At 27.7% G+C, this 16,462-nt stretch overlaps 1 protein-coding gene across 2 annotated transcripts in view; it reads right to left on the bottom strand.

Annotated features, from left to right (window-relative positions):
* Window positions 1-16,239, bottom strand: part of LOC107449498 (uncharacterized) — a 53,175-nt gene extending 36,936 nt beyond the window's left edge. Inside the window, exons 1-2 of one of the 2 annotated variants that reach the window (XM_087156085.1) lie at window positions 16,086-16,239; window positions 9,770-9,882 (exon numbers count right to left, since the gene is read on the bottom strand). The gene's annotated coding sequence lies outside the window, so the exon portion shown is untranslated. The remainder of the gene's footprint in view (window positions 1-9,769; window positions 9,883-16,085) is intronic. The other variant, XM_087156086.1, reaches the window with a different exon arrangement.
* Window positions 16,240-16,462: the final 223 nt, after the last annotated feature.

The raw sequence follows: 16,462 nt of genomic DNA on the forward strand, positions 1-16,462 counted from the left end.
TTATGTCTAAAAAGGTAAAAGCAACTTGAATACAAATGCAATATAAAAAGTTAATGTGTTTAAATGCTAAAATCTTTGAAAATTTTAAATAATTCTTTAATGGATTCAAATTTCACTTTCAAAGGAAATGAAAATCGAAAACAATCTTTGCTTTTAGGGCTGAAATCAGCTCAAAAAATTTCTGTTGCCTAGAAACCAGATATTTTTCTACTAACTTTTTAAGAAAAAGGCTTCAGTTTTTAGTTCATTCTTTTTTATTGTCTCAACTTTTGGTTGCTTAGCAACGGAGAAAGACTAAGTATTTCTCTCACGTCGATCACATAGTTAGTTTATGGAACCATTTAGATTGGCACTTAGATCGTGAAAATCCGATCATTAGAGGGGAGATTATTCGACGTGATATCTTTTTTTCTTTTTTTTTTGCGCATTGTACATGTACTGTAGAGTCTTAATAAGTTTACGAGTTTCTCACAAATTAGAGCTAGTGAGAAAAATGTCAGTCCAGCTGCCAAATAAAAGATTGCACCGCAGATTGCGTATAACAGTTAACAAGCTGACAAAAAATGGTGCAATTACCGACCAAACACTGTATCTGAAATTAAAACTACATCTCATTGCTCTGCTCTAAGAATGTATAGAAACATCAGGAGGCAAATTATATTTATCCAAAGAAAGCCACTTAACTCACATATTTAGCAGAATTAAATGATTTTTTTAAAAAATGAATCATAAAATATTCTTGAAGATACATATTTCAATGTTTTTTAAATGCCACTTTACATTCGCTAGTTTCTTCTATTATAGAAGAAAAGAAAAATATGGTGAATTATGTGAAACCTTATGAATGTACTTTATGGTTATAATCTCTTCCAGATACTCTGCATCAAGACTGACTTTTTTCTCACTAGCTCGAACTTATGAGAAACTCGAACAACCGAGACTCGAATTATCAAGACTCTACTGTACATGTACAGTGCGCAAAAAAAAAAAAAAAAAAAAAAAAAAAGATATCACGTCGAATAACCAACTCACACACAATACATGGAACGATTACTACGATTGATTTTACTACAATTAATACGATCGAATGTTGAAAAACGATATTGTGCGTTCAGTACTGAAACATGTGAATAGTGGGCTTAAACAAAATACATTAGACAATCATTTTAAAGCACAATTAAGCAGTAATATAACGAATATTATAACTTGGTTTAATGTAGCAAATGTACCCTGATCCTCTAATATAAGTAAATTTTCTTTAAATAAAATTTTTTTTCAATTAAACAATAAAATTTAAAAATCGTTTTGTTTCCATTTACTTAAATATTTATTAAATTTCAAATTTTGGATAATTCGAGTTTTCGAAAGTTCGAGGTAGGCTCAGTCCCGTTCACCTAGAATTATAGACACTCTACTGTATGTATTTTAAGTATATCCTTACAGGTAAGAGTAGCGATTTCACTTTATTCTACGTAGAGTTACGATTCCGAGCTTTGCCTTATTTTAATCATAGTGAAGTTTGTCCAGACAGGTCGCATCCGGCCCGTAAAGCCGTTTTTTGTGACCTGCGAACTATAATATATTAAGTGTCATTTTTTTGCGGACAATTTTCATAAACAATCTATGTGTTGTTTAAAATACCTTTCTTTCTTTAAAAAAAAAAACCTAATTTATTCGCTTCTGTGAAATTTAACATACCAACGGTGTAAAAAAGAATTTTTCTCAAGTTTTGCACCCAAGAAAATATTTATTCAAATTCGAAAATAATCGTGTATGTTGCGCGTTTTTATTTCGTTTTGTTTCTTTTTTTTTCCGTATTTTGTGAAAATAGTTTGGCATGTGTGTATCAGAAATTTTCTCGAAGAAATTCTCCGATTTAACTTTTTGAAACCACTCATTTTGGACGAAATTACTTATATTTGTAAATTTCGTAGCCAGAATTTTTCAATATGCAAGTAAATATTTTTAAAAATATACTTCTTACTTTAATTTGTAATTCAATACTTTTGTTCAGTACAACTCGATAAAAATCTGACAGTAATATTTAATGTTCCTTCAAACATAAAAGAGTCCTACATAAAATTTTGCTAAAACTGCTGCCCGCCATTTGACTGATGTTTTTAATTGCGGCCCCCGGCCTCATGTAAGTTGGAAAACCCTGGTCTAGATTTTTTTCGGGGGGAGGGGGATTTTACTGTTTTTAATTTTCAGGATATTTTGGAAGAATGAAGAGATTCAGATATGTTTTTCTTTTAATTTTTTTTTTCGATAAAAATTTTAAATAAAAATTACTATGTACAAATTATAATATGCCGAACAAAAATATGCCGAAGCTCCATCAAGACATCTTTATACTTTCATTTTCAAAAGATGAGACCGCACTTTTTCACGTACTACATATGGTCTTTTCTTTCTTTCAAATCATGTGATCTGTAACTAAAGAAATCGTTAATAGAATTTTAGAAGAAAAAAACGGTAAAAAAACTGAATTAAAACTTTTTAGAGAAAAATTTTTAAATTTAGAAAGAAATTATATTTCTTTTTTAGGGGGGTCAGTAAAAGAATAATGGACACCGCAAAAACCGGGAAGGAATTTAGGATGCTGCAATTCGAAAAATTTTGATGAACCCTTTGAAAAGCTTTGTTGATACCTGAAATCATTCTGGGCCTCTGTGGATTAAAATTCTGCCCAACCTTAGAAGCTTCTTCAGCTCTGTATCATCTTTGTCCCCCCCCCCCCCACCGATGTTCTCTCTTTGCATTCCGTGTTGCGCCCCACATTGATTTCCACGGAGATCTCCTCTGAGATTCTCTGAAGAAACTTTCTCTGAATAATTTCTCCCTGGAGGAAGAAGTAGATGAGGTTTTTTTGTATTTCTCGCGTTTTACAAATAAATATTACAGGTTTGCTACAGAAAAAAATTGAACAAAATAGTTGCGTTTAGTAGCCTAAAACATGAAAATAGTAGCCGAAAACTATGAAAATAGTTGCCTAAATAAGAACAAAAATTCATCAAAAATATGACTAAAATTTTGTTAATGACTTAATTGTCATATATCATGATCCATTTAGTCAAGTTGGTGGCAAATATGATAATTTTTATATAAACGTTTTATATATATACATATATATATATATATATATATATATATATATATATATATATATATATATATATATATATATATATATATATATATATATATATATATATATATATATATATATATATATATATATATGGAGAGCTAAAAAGAGAATAGTTTATATTAGTAAACAAAGTGTTTCATATTATGCTTTAATTATACGTGTGCAAGTTCCATAATAGTTAAGAGCAACATTTTTTTAGTTTTAATGGTGATATATGATTACTGCGAGAGAGATATACCTTTTCTCAATGAAGGTCTGTCAACTATGTTATATATATATATATATATATATATATATATATATATATATATATATATATATATATATATATATATATATATATATATATATATATATATATATATATATATATATATATATATATATATAAAGTAAACTATAGTAAGTATAACTACAAAGTAAATTTTGCAAATATTTGACTATTTTTGCTTGTTTTTAAAAGGTATAGCATAACATAAGTACTATAAAGTGGTGAATTCTATAAGCCTACGAATTATTTAGAAATAGTGATGGATAAAAATCCTCTAAATTGAATTTATTAAACCAGGAATCACAATTGGTAAACTACCACTTTAAAATACATACTTGCTATCCGGAGCAAGTTGGCATCTCTGTATATATATATATATATATATATATATATATATATATATATATATATATATATATATATATATATATATATATATATATATATATATATATATACACTACCGGTCAAAAGTTTGCGAAAATTTTGAAATCTACAAAAAAAAGTTCTAAATTCAAATGTTCATAGAACTGCGAAAAATCATTCAAATTGCATGAAAATTTGATATGTTCTAAGGTGAACCCTCTATTGTTAGTTACATATGATCAAATTGCAATACTTTGTTTTTTGCGAACTAAATCCAGCTTTTCATCACGAGTTGTTTCTATGGTGAAAAAAATTGTTAAGTTTGAACACTTGCCAAACTTGCAAAAAAAAAAAATTTTTACTTTCTGTTAATAGAAAATAGTTATTTGAACAGTTCTATGTAAGCCCTCAAAATTTCAAATTGATTTGATTTTTTTTTGACGAAGTTATAGAATTTTGAAAAACATGTGTACTTTTCTCGAATTTTAAACATTCCACATTTGCGGTCCTTTGGTCTATACATCTTCGACCAAAGAACTTTTTAATTTTAATGTTTTCTATATTTTCAAATAATTAATATTGATTATAAAACAAATATTCTTATTTATTATAGTAATTATTGTTACTACAAAGAATTTATTATGAATATAATTAAAACAATATCTCATAGATGTCACATTTCATCGAAAATTTGTTTGTTCTTGCAAACGATGCTCTGATATTTGAATCGAAGTCAGTTATGGGACATTTTACAACAGGAATGGAACTCTATATCACTTGAAGTGATTACTGGTTTATTAGAACGAATGCTATGCATATGTAAGGCTATAATAAAAGCAAAAGGTGGATGGTTCGAGGAATCTAAGATTTAAATGTTAATTTATTTAATTACAAAATACGAATAAGAATATGTTAAATATTTGACCTGTTGTAAATAAAATAGTTTAATAAAAATGAAAAATTTTTATACTATTGTTATTATTTTTTTAGAATTATTTATGTAATTATTGTTATAACTTTTTATTTTAATTTAATATAAAGTAAAAATATCACAACAAAACTAATACATGTAAGCAATAAATATAAACAATAAATATAAACAATAAATATAAACAATAATAATTACAATAATGAATAAGAGTATTTGTTTTATAATAAATATTAATTATTTGAAAATATGGAAAACATAAAAATTAAAAAGTTCTTTGATAGAAGATGTATAGACCAGAAGACTGCATATGTGGAATGCTCAAAAATCGAGAGAAGTACACATGTTTTTCAAAATTCTATAACTTCGTCAAAAAAAAAATCGAATCGATTTGAAATTTTGAGGGCTTGCATAGAACTGTTCAAATAACTATTTTCTATTAACAGAAAGTACAAAAAATATTTTTTGCAAGTTTGGCAAGTGTTCAAACTTAGCAACTTTTTTCACCATAGAAACAACTCGTGATGAAAAGCTGGATTCAGTTCGCAAAAAACAAAGTATTGCAATTTGATCATATGTAACTAACAATAGAGGGTTCACTTTAGAACATATCAAGTTTTCATGTCATTTGAATGATTTTTCGCAGTTGTATGAACATTTGAATTTAGACCTTTTCTTTGCAGATTTCAAAATTTTCGCAAACTTTTGACCGATAGTGTATATATATATATGTATATGTATATATATATATTGTGAAAAGTGATTAGTCAAATTCGAAATTCACGCATCGTAATATCGTTTAAAATTTTTTTTTTTTGTTTTTGTTTAAACCATGCGGAATTTCGTAGCCATTGAAATATAACCATTGAAAAGGCAATCGAGAAACGAAATAGACTTACAATGGAATCTGCGTAGATTGAACGAATTAAAAAGTGAAGACTCAAATTTGCAATTCAAAATTTTCAAAATTTTTTATTTTTTAAGAAAAAGAAAGTTCACCTTGTTCAGAAACTATCGTGGACCGCAGATTTTCAAGTCATGCTAAAAAAAAAACATCGCTAGGAGTACAGAAAAGTCTCCCAATAGTCTCCTTTTCCTGAAAACGGTTGCTCTTTTAGCCTTTTCAGGCAAAAAAAAAGTTGCCATAGTCGCCTCATGCCAGAAATAGTTGCAAATAGGTGCATTTTAGTCGCCTGTGGCAACCCTGAGATTAATAAGTTTTGAAAGTAATATTTTTGGATGTAGTAGTTTAATAAAATCAAAAATCATGAAACACAATTATAGTTTTATTCAATTTCATAAGTAGACATTGTATTATCATAAATTTAATAGCTGCAATTTGGGAATTTTAATAATTTGTGAAAATTTTCATTTCTTTTATTACAAAAATTATTTTATTTCTAAGTTATTGTTAATTAATGTTGTAAAGAATATCATACCTCGGAAACTAGTTTAATATGAACTAGTTAATTCAGCGAATGATTTAAGTTTCGATGTAAATAAAAGAAAAATTATTAACCTTAAATAACTCGTGATGTAATGATCGGATTTTCGTATTTGGATTCCATCTTAATGGTTAGAGGGGGTAAACAAAAATTATTTAATTAATTAATGCAGAGGATGTTTTAGGTTTCGACACAAAAACATGCTTTCTCTGCATAAACATACCCTCTTTTTGATAGATTCCTGGCCCTCAAAATATGCGGGGTAGCTGAAATTTGGGAAATATGGTCCCTACAGTTGGGTCAGGGGAGTTTAGGCTCTTTAATGTTAATAATATTTATTGTGTATTTCACAATATCTCAAGAATGTTTTGAACAAATCGAAAGATCTTTGCATGCAATTATAAAATTTGTTTACGCAAAGAAAATTTCATGGAAAAATAGCTATTTTTCATTTTCTACCATTTTGTGTTTAAGAATAGCCGAATTTGAAATATGCAATTTCTTTAAAACTTGATTACTCAGGAACTATTTCATTCAAATTTCGTATTTTGCCTAGTCAAAAAATTTTATATAGTCAAAATTTTTTCGACTATTATAAATGAAATAACAAAATTTATTATTTGTGTTATTTTATTATTTATTTCAGCATCATATTCAGAGAAATATTACACCACAGTTTTTACAATGTATTGGGATTTTAACGAAATTGACATTTCTTAAAATTAAATCGCTGTACATTTTCAGAAACGGTGTGGAAAACGCCTTGTAATTAAGTAAAATCTACAGTCTCATTTTTTGCGGAAATAAAAATAACATCGGAGTTTTAAATGCGAAATAATCACTGAAAAAAATAATAACATTTATTTAGTTTAATAGTATTTCTAAAAGATTAAATGTTGTTTATTGAGTTTTTCACCAATATCTATTTTTTGGGGGGAGGAAGATTACTTTTACAAAAAATTAAATGAGAATAAAAAGTAAAATCACAAGTTTTTTATATGTTTCGTTTTAAAAATAGTTTATTGAAATAAGAAAACTCAGAAGGTATGTGTTTGAGTCGACAACTATGAGATGAGCTGTGAGAGGTCATCTCTTAAGTAGAGGTTCCTTAACATAATATATGCTAAATAATAATATTAAGTCCTAATTATTATAATAAGTCCTAATTATTATAATATACTATTATAATATCTGATATAATAATTATTTTATATTTATATAATCTATCATCTAATTTATCCAATCGTTGAATTTATATTTATATGTCATCTAATTTAGCGAATTAATATACGAACGTAAGCAAGTGCAAACCGGTTTCAGTCGCGTAAAAATGATAAAGCTGTATAGTATCACCTGATAATTAAGATTTTAGTATTAGTATATTATTAAGATTATTAAGTATATTATAGTGTGTCTAATAATTTGGTCAGGGACTGTAAATCTATGTTTTGACTTACTAAGATTTTAAAAAGTTATAAAATTATGTACAACTTAATAATTACCCTTAACTTAATTATTAAGAAGAAAAATTTGTCAAATATTCTTTTTTATTTATTTATTATTTTTTTACAAAAAATTGAGTTATACTAACTTAAATGAAGAATAAAATTTTCAGGAAATAATAGCTAATAAATATTTCAAGATTTTTGTTTATTTGCATTAAAAAAATATATGCAAGACATTAAATATTTACAGAAATATTACTACTCATCTTTTGTTCATCTCGTGCAAAATTTATAATAACTTAAGATTGACTAGAAAAAAGACCTTTTCAAAAAAAAATATTTATTTCCCTCCTAAAAATTACGGAATAAATTTCTATGTATTGAATATTAAGAGAATAATTAAATTTTATATAATATTATTTTCATTAATTACTGCATAGTTTTAATGCACTTCAAAACCTAGCCGTTTCAAAATGCTTATAACATCTTTATATTTTATCTAAAATTAATAAACCTTGATAATTCTTAAAATCGCAAATATGCGAAAATTTAATTTTAGCAACCATCCACTAATTTCTACTCATCGTTCAGACTTAAAATCTTGTTTCAGTTTCCTTATAAAAAAGAAACACAGTATTTTTGCTATTGAAATTTTCTTATTATGTTTAATTGCTAATTGGAAGATGATGTCAAAAATTAACTTATCAACATTATTTGAATTTTTCTCTTGTCCATCAAACTCAATTGTTTTCTTATTTCTAATACATTTCATTTATTTCATTTATTCATTTATTATTTTTTAAATGTCCATTTATTTTCGTTTTGAATTAATTTCTTACGTCCTTTTTAATTTGATGATTTTATATCCTGATTATAACGCATTACGTTTTCTTTAGATTTGTTTATTTTTGTATGTACTATTCTTTAGTACGTAGATGATATTTCTAAAGTAATTTATCGTTGGATGAAAATAACTATAGTTATAAGTTTTATTTCAAAATTATTTTGATTGATCTTAATACTTGCAATTAAAAAAAATTTATTCGTAAACTCTAGAATCGAATAACCATTATTTTATAAAAAGGGAACTTTAAATGGTTAAGATATCACTTTTGTGAGCGCGATAATACATTATATATAATCCATTTTATAATTTCAGCTTTTATAAATAAAACAGCTAATTATTGTATCTTTAAAAAAATTTCAGCAATGCTAAAGTTGTGTAAAGTCATTGGGGGGGGGGAGTCATATTTTCCGACGCTACGATTTTACCTCTTTAATCAGTTGAAAAAAAGGGTTATGACAAGTTCAAATTAAAGGGACAAAATTAGAATTTGGAAAATAATGCCACTAATATTATAGTGAACACACTGATAACACTAGTCAAATGTTTTCTCGCTCATTGTTGAACCGAATTAGAGAAACTATTAACACGTTGAATGCCATGGGGGTCATCGGTGACCGGCACTGAGTTTGTTCGTAGCGCCACAGGGGTCACCGGTGAAGCCAAGATTATTAGAAACACATAATTCGAGTAAACTTGTAATTTTTTTAATATTATTATCGTTACTAAAATGGTTTGAAGAAATTAATGCAATATAGAACACATAAAAATAGTCTTATTTATATACATAGAGATGCCAACTTGCTCCGAACAGCGAATTAATATTTTCAAGTGGTAGTTATTAATTGGGATTCTTGGTTTAATAAATTCAATTTAGTAGATTTTTATCCACCACTATTTCTAAACAATTCGTAGGCTTATATAATTCACCACTTTTTTTCAGATATGTCATGCTAAACAAAAACCAGCAAAATCTGTCTAATATTTGCAATTTAGTTTGCAGTCATTTACAGTTTGGCCAGACGGGCAAGCCACGCAAAATTAGCGTGGCATTCAACGTGTTAAATACTACTAATTTTTCTTAACTAACGATAGCTGAAGTAATCGAATTTGGAGCACAAAGAGTTTAATACACTATTTCTCTAAAAGCTGCCATATTTTAAAAAAAGTACCGCTTCATGCTGAAAAAGAAATTTTTATCGCCACTGACGTCTTGCAAGTGAAAGTCGAAAATTATAACTAATAATCAATTATGTCCATTTAAAGAAAACTTCATATTATTTAAATTAAAGTTTATGTTAATAAATAATTCTACTTACTTGAGTAATTGATGCTGGAGCTTCTGATGAAATAATCCTCTTAGCAACATATGAAATAAGGCAGGAAATGAATGATTCTAGAACAATGCTTTTATAGAGAAAAGTTTTTCATCCTATAGGTGAATAGAACAGAAAGTAGAGAGATAGAACAGCATTTTTAACGCAAGCTAAAAAATTTCGATTTTCTGTAATTTCTTTTACGGGCAACTAGTAATTCTAGGAGGTTAAAATCAACTGTTCTAAATTTTTGAGGCATTCTTCAGAAGTACCCAAATTATTAATAACATAATAATAATAATAAAGGTGGCGCTAAAAGAGGCAGCTGTCAGGATTTTAAAATCGTTTGCTTTTTGCTACGAAATATCAATTAGTTGTTTCTTTTTTAAATACTTTTCATTTATCGACTTTCCATGGCCTTTAAAAAACAAATTATTCGAACTTTTCGGCCGAATAATCCTTATCCGCGTGGCATAGTGATTTTTTTTATGAAAACAAATAAATTATCTTTTTCTTTATAATATTGTCGTTTGCGTTTTCCACGATGCAAAGTAACAGTTTATATACGATTTTAAAAGAAAAATAAAAAAAATTTTAAAAACTGAAACGATTTTGAAAAATAAAATAAGTGGTCTTTTATTACACCTAAAGTTTAAAAATTCGTTTGCTGTGTGAAACTAAGACGTTCACTCACTCTGTAGTAGGGGAAAAATGAGTACCTCACCCCACGACTCCTACACCCCACTTTTTTAACATGGATGAGTGTTCAACACTACTGATACACCTAGCCCTACTTTTTTTTTACTCTCTCCCTCCCTCTTTTATTTTTAAGGGAAAAAGGAAATTTTCAAAGGAAAATTTCATCTAGAAAAATTGAGGTGACCATGTGTTCCTTCAGTCGTTACTCAACGAAGTAAAAAAGTATCCAAATACTGCTGTTCCTCCTCAAATTTAACTGAGTGACAGTGTTGACCACATCGCTGATTGAACTTTTAAAATCCAACATCGTAGAGAAAGTGATATCTACATTTGAGTGTGTGCTTAATTATGAAAATCCGCTGAGACACGAATGTCTTACTGAGTGACAGTGACAGACGATAATGACATTATAATCATGAACATAAAATTTCGAGTTGTGGTGATATAGCCACACTCGATATCAATTTAGAATAAATGTCACGGAACTTTGTGGAAATAATTGCAAATATTTTAAATGACATTAATGCAGACTTTTTTTAAAAAAAATTAGATGTAGCTATGTTACTACAAAATGCCAAAGAAATGTTTATAGCTTCAAATTCCTTAAGAATGTTTTAAGTTAACAATGTTTTTTCTTTCTTTACGAAGTGCCCTTTTTAGTATTTTTTTTGTATTCCATTATTTTTTTAAATCTCGTTTCATAATGCTCTTATGTGTATAGATTTTCATTAACTTATTTAATTTTGCTAGTATGTGTATTTTTCATGATGCCTTTATTTAAAAATAAAATGCGTTTTTCATTTTTATATTGTTCTCCTTCTCACTGTGTACTTTCATAAGGTAACACTTATTTCTCTTTCTCTCTGGCAGAATGCAATTGAACGATTTATTTAATGATCCCGTGCTACCTACAAATTTTTGAGGGGTAGACGCTTTCTTAACGAAAGTGTAAGAGCTAATTTTGAGCGGGTAAAGGTTAGTGGAATAGATATTGATGATTTAAAGGTAAACAATGATTATCGCTATATCTTGACGTACATTGAAAGTATCCAATAGTGTCAATGGATTACCAGAATCCATCATACGACGATGACAGCTGACGAAAAATGTCAATGAAGTTTGATATCATCCCAGTTTTAATGTATATATTTCAGCTTTCTCTCAGCTTATAATTGTTTTCCACTTTTTCATTAAAAACTTTAAACATCTAGTTATTTATTTTTTATTTATGTGTATAATATATAATAAGATTATTAGAAAGTAAAATCACAAAAGTAAATAATACATAGATAAACAAATAAATATGCACTAATTTGTATTTAAATTTTCTTTAATAGATAAAATAATAAAAATAAATAATATAAATTTAATTTCCATTACTTCATATTAATTTTATAACTCTAATAAAGTGATTCACTTTACAGTGCTTCGTTCCTCTTATTTGCTGAAGTCTAATAACAGTCATGTCTAGAAATAGAAATTGATGTTGATCAAAGGGAGAAGATCAGTGACCAATACGTGAACTGGATAGTTTTCTGTCGCAACTTCTGTTTAGTCATAAAAAATACCGATTTATTGTTATTTATAGAAGATTTAAATGCAGACATTGAGTAAAGATGTGGTACTTAGTAGTAAAAGCCCGTTTTTTCCGAACTGGATAAGACGGTGAGGAGGAACCTATTCTTTCAGAAGTTGTAATACTATTTCACTAGATTGTGAATTTTTAAACGAGAAAATAAATTGTGACAAAATTAAATCATCTTTTGATTTCTTAATATTAATTGTAACTCTAATAAAGCTATTCATTTTACAGTGTTTCCTTCCTCTATTTGCTGACGTCTAATAAGAGTCCTGTCTAATAATAAACGCCTATGAAAAGAAATTGATGTTGGTCAACCGGAGAAGATCAGCGTAGCAATTCATGACTTGGATGGTTTTCTGTCACAACTTCTGTTTAGTCTTAAAAATACCAATTTATTGTTATTTATAGAAGATTTAAATGCAGACATTAAGTAAAGATGTGGCACTAAATAGTAAAAGTCGTTTTTCCCGAACTGGACAAGACGGTGAGGAAGAACCTCTTTTTTCAGAAGTTGTAACACTATTTCACTAGATTGTGAATCTTTAAACTAGAAAATAAATTGCGTCAAAATTAAATCATCTTTTGATGAATTTGGGGATCGGGGGAGTGAGTGGGTTTTAAAGGAAATAAATCATTCAGAAATTAACACCGCTAAATATGCACCCTTAAACGGATCTACTTGCAACACTCTTAAATGGATCTAATTACATTCCTCTACAACCTGAAATAGCTAAGCGTAGAGTGGTTTTAAACATCAAAAATGTTTTCTTAGGTGCACAGAACGATATAAATCGTGTCTCAAAAATTTCGAAAATGAAATAAATTTAACCGGAATAACATTCCCGATGAAACTCAATCAAATATTTTCAGTCACATGAAAAAGTTTCACCCTTGCATCTTTCAACAAATCGGAGTGGACACACCGTCACATTATCCTGATAAGGAAAAGCGACATTTTTGTATCATTAATAGAAAAAATCGATTAGTGACTGATTAAAGGTACATCATTTTATTGCGATTTTTGTTCACATAATTTTACAACTAGAGCTATACTGGATAATCATATCATCATACGGGATGTTCTATTTCTTTTTTGCCCGCTGTACTTACAATAAGGGAAGAGGCACTTTCAGTTTTCTTTAAAATTTCTTAAAGAATTCTTAAATGATCATTTTAAGACTTTAGAGGTCTTTTAACCATACAACTACTCATATTCATCGATAAGCTTTACATGGTTTAAGGAACGGGCAATAAATTACGAACGAAAGCAAGTACTTTTGAGCACCCTATACCAGAAATTATGGAAATAAGCTTGTAACTTTCATATTGGTTACTTGCAAGAATTGCACATAATTTCGTAAACCTAGCTTAAATGTTTATGGGAATACGGACATTTTTATAAAAAATGAATTTTCTCGTTTTTCAGGTATATTATATCACTTTAAAAATGTTCAATAAAATTAAGGAAATATTTTAGAAAAATTATTATTTTAAAATTTAAAAGAATGTTTTCATAATTTTGTAATGAATCGTATTTAATAATCTGACTTATCTTGAAAATAAAGAGGAATATTTTAAAATTTTTATCCGCTCATGCGGCATGTTGAAAGGAATACTTTAAAAGTTCATTTCTTGCGTAATTTTTATCAATTTTTTTTTTAAATTTTAAAATAATAATTCTGTAATTAATTTGAAATTGTTTAAAAAATTTCGTTTGATTTCATTGAATATATATATATTATTATATATTATAGGAAATAAACATAAGACAAAAAGATCAAATTTTTATATATCCATATGTATTTATGGAGATTGTGCATGAATCCATAAATATTTAGGCTAGGTTTACGACATTTTTATATAATTAAGTAATCGGTTCAAGTTACAAGCTTTTTGCTATGTTTTATGGCAAAGGGTGTTTAAAGATACTTGCTTTCGTTCGTAATTTATTACCGGTCTCTGAAACTTGCATGAGAAATCGCATGACCACTTTAGTTAAATCTCTAATTATTTCATGAGATATTTTAAAAAATGTCAAAAACTGTCTCTACCAATAATGTAAGGTAGTTAATCTCCCTTGTCATGTTCATGAATACTCAATGTAACAATGATTGATATGTGAGTGACAAATGGTCTGCAACTAAATTATTTGTTTGTCTGGTGTTGATACAATTTTTAAACATGCTCTGAATTTGCACATATATTACGATTTCAATTTTTAATCAATTTTCCTGCTATCATTTAAAAGATGAATTGTTTTATAGGGAAAAAAACTCTTTGATGTGTATCAAAACGCATCATTTCACGAAATAAATAAATTAATTAAATAAATAAAGAAGAGCATCAAAAATTATTTTATTTTTCTCTGCTAAAGTGATGCAAAATCTGATTCTTATATCGATTCATATCCTATCTTCCGTCTGTCGATATTATTTTCATGGGACATTTGAAATTTAAATGATAATGAATACTATCTGATCATATAAGGAACCATCTACGAATCCAGCAAGAAGTCCGTTATAAATAATGTTTCACTCTATCCAATATCGATGAAATTCATAGTATTGTTGGAATTAGTAATTGCAATAGTACATTATTATTAACAACCGAAATATTTAGATTTTTTGCAATGAATTCCCCTGATAGTGAATTTTGTCCTATAAACGAATTTTTCAAATTTTTATTTTTTAAATTTCCGTAATTTTTTTTTTTTTTTTTTTGAAGAAAACTAGTATTTCTGTGCAATAAATTTATTGCTCCAGTCATTACAGCGAAATGACTTATTTCAAATACTCCTTCAAAATGTCTATTACATCATTTTTAACAAAATATGTAGGCACATTTACTATCATTATTTAAATAACTACAATAAATTCGAGTCCATTGAGCTGCATCATAGGGAAAATTTTGTAACCAACAGAATTTCTTTATGAAATTCTTCAAAGTCAATCCGAATCATTTCATATCCATATAAATTTACATTTAAATGATTCAATAAATAATGCAAGATTATCCAAAAGGATACCTATTGAAGCGCTATTATTGTAAGGACATTAATGGAAAAAAAAAGAAAAAATAATAATAAATTGTTTTATAGCGCAGGCTCCAAACATGAGCGCTATCACCCTTCAGTGTGCGACAAAGATTTTAAGGGAAGTGCTAGCGAAATGTTGAGTATTTAAGGGGTGTTAGGGGTTTCTAAAGGGTAATTAACAAACTATAAATGAAATTAGTATTGAGTACATGTTAAAAATTCATAAATTTTTTTGATTTGGTATCAAAAAATTAATTATGTGTCTAACTCAACATATAATGCCAGTTATGTTATTGAAATTGTTGTCATAAAAAAATGCTCTTTTTAACGATAGCAATGATACCCCTTTCTCAATTATAATGTTGAACAGCATCATTTTGTTCGAATGAACTTGCGGCTGGTTTATTCTTTAACTTAACCAAACTGCATTTTTTTTAAAGATTTCATTCCTGAATTTTTAACTCATTTTGTAAAAAAAAGTTATTTTTTTTAATAATTTTGTATGTTTGCTTTATAATTAAAATTAAATTAATTATTGATATCTAATTGTTGATTTCCAATTATCTGATTTGATTCCGGAACATGTATCACTCAGTGTTAGCTGTACTAAAAACACAGATCTAATAACATTTATAAACACCATCACTTATTTCACATTTATTATAATACGGAAGAAAAATAACAATTAATTCAGCTGTTAAGTTAAACTGATATGTTGGATTTATTTTTATGCAAACACTTAAAAATTTTACATATGAGTTATTTTTATTAAAATTGGTATAAAAAACGTTTTCAATATAAATAAATTGGTCATAAGGTATATTTTAATAAGGCAGTATTAAAATATACTTGATTTTTATTAGTTAACAAAAATATAAACGAATTAAATTTGGAGAAAAAAAATGTATTGTTTATGTTTTGTCAGGGGGCGATGGAAATTTTTTGAGTGGGTGGTATGCTCTATAAAAAGACACATAAAATAATAATTTCAAAGAGTAACTTACTTTGTTCCATTAGTATAAATAAAGGAATAAAAACACGTGGCAGAAGAGCAGCATCTTCTCTCAGTACCGTTATTCTTACAATGAAGGTCCAACCAAAAACAGAACCGGTTCACCCTCTGGCTATCTATACCCCAGACTCATCAGGAATTGTGTCAGTAGAACTAACTTCCTGTCTCTTTCTTTCAAGCTTCTGGGGACTATTAGCGATCGCTACGCTTGAATACGCCATCTGGGGAGAAGATCGATTCCATGTTTTGACCCTTTCCTCTTCTCAGTTGTATAGGAATGAAATGCGATATTTTCCTCTTACTTAATATTTTTCGTCCCGCAGTAGACTGATCGTAAAGACACGTTTCCCAGTAGCATCGTTGGCTGCG

The sequence above is a fragment of the Parasteatoda tepidariorum genome, chromosome 12 (assembly GCF_982258835.1).
Source record: "Parasteatoda tepidariorum strain Cologne lab strain chromosome 12, Ptep-v5.0, whole genome shotgun sequence".
NCBI lineage: Eukaryota > Metazoa > Arthropoda > Arachnida > Araneae > Theridiidae > Parasteatoda > Parasteatoda tepidariorum.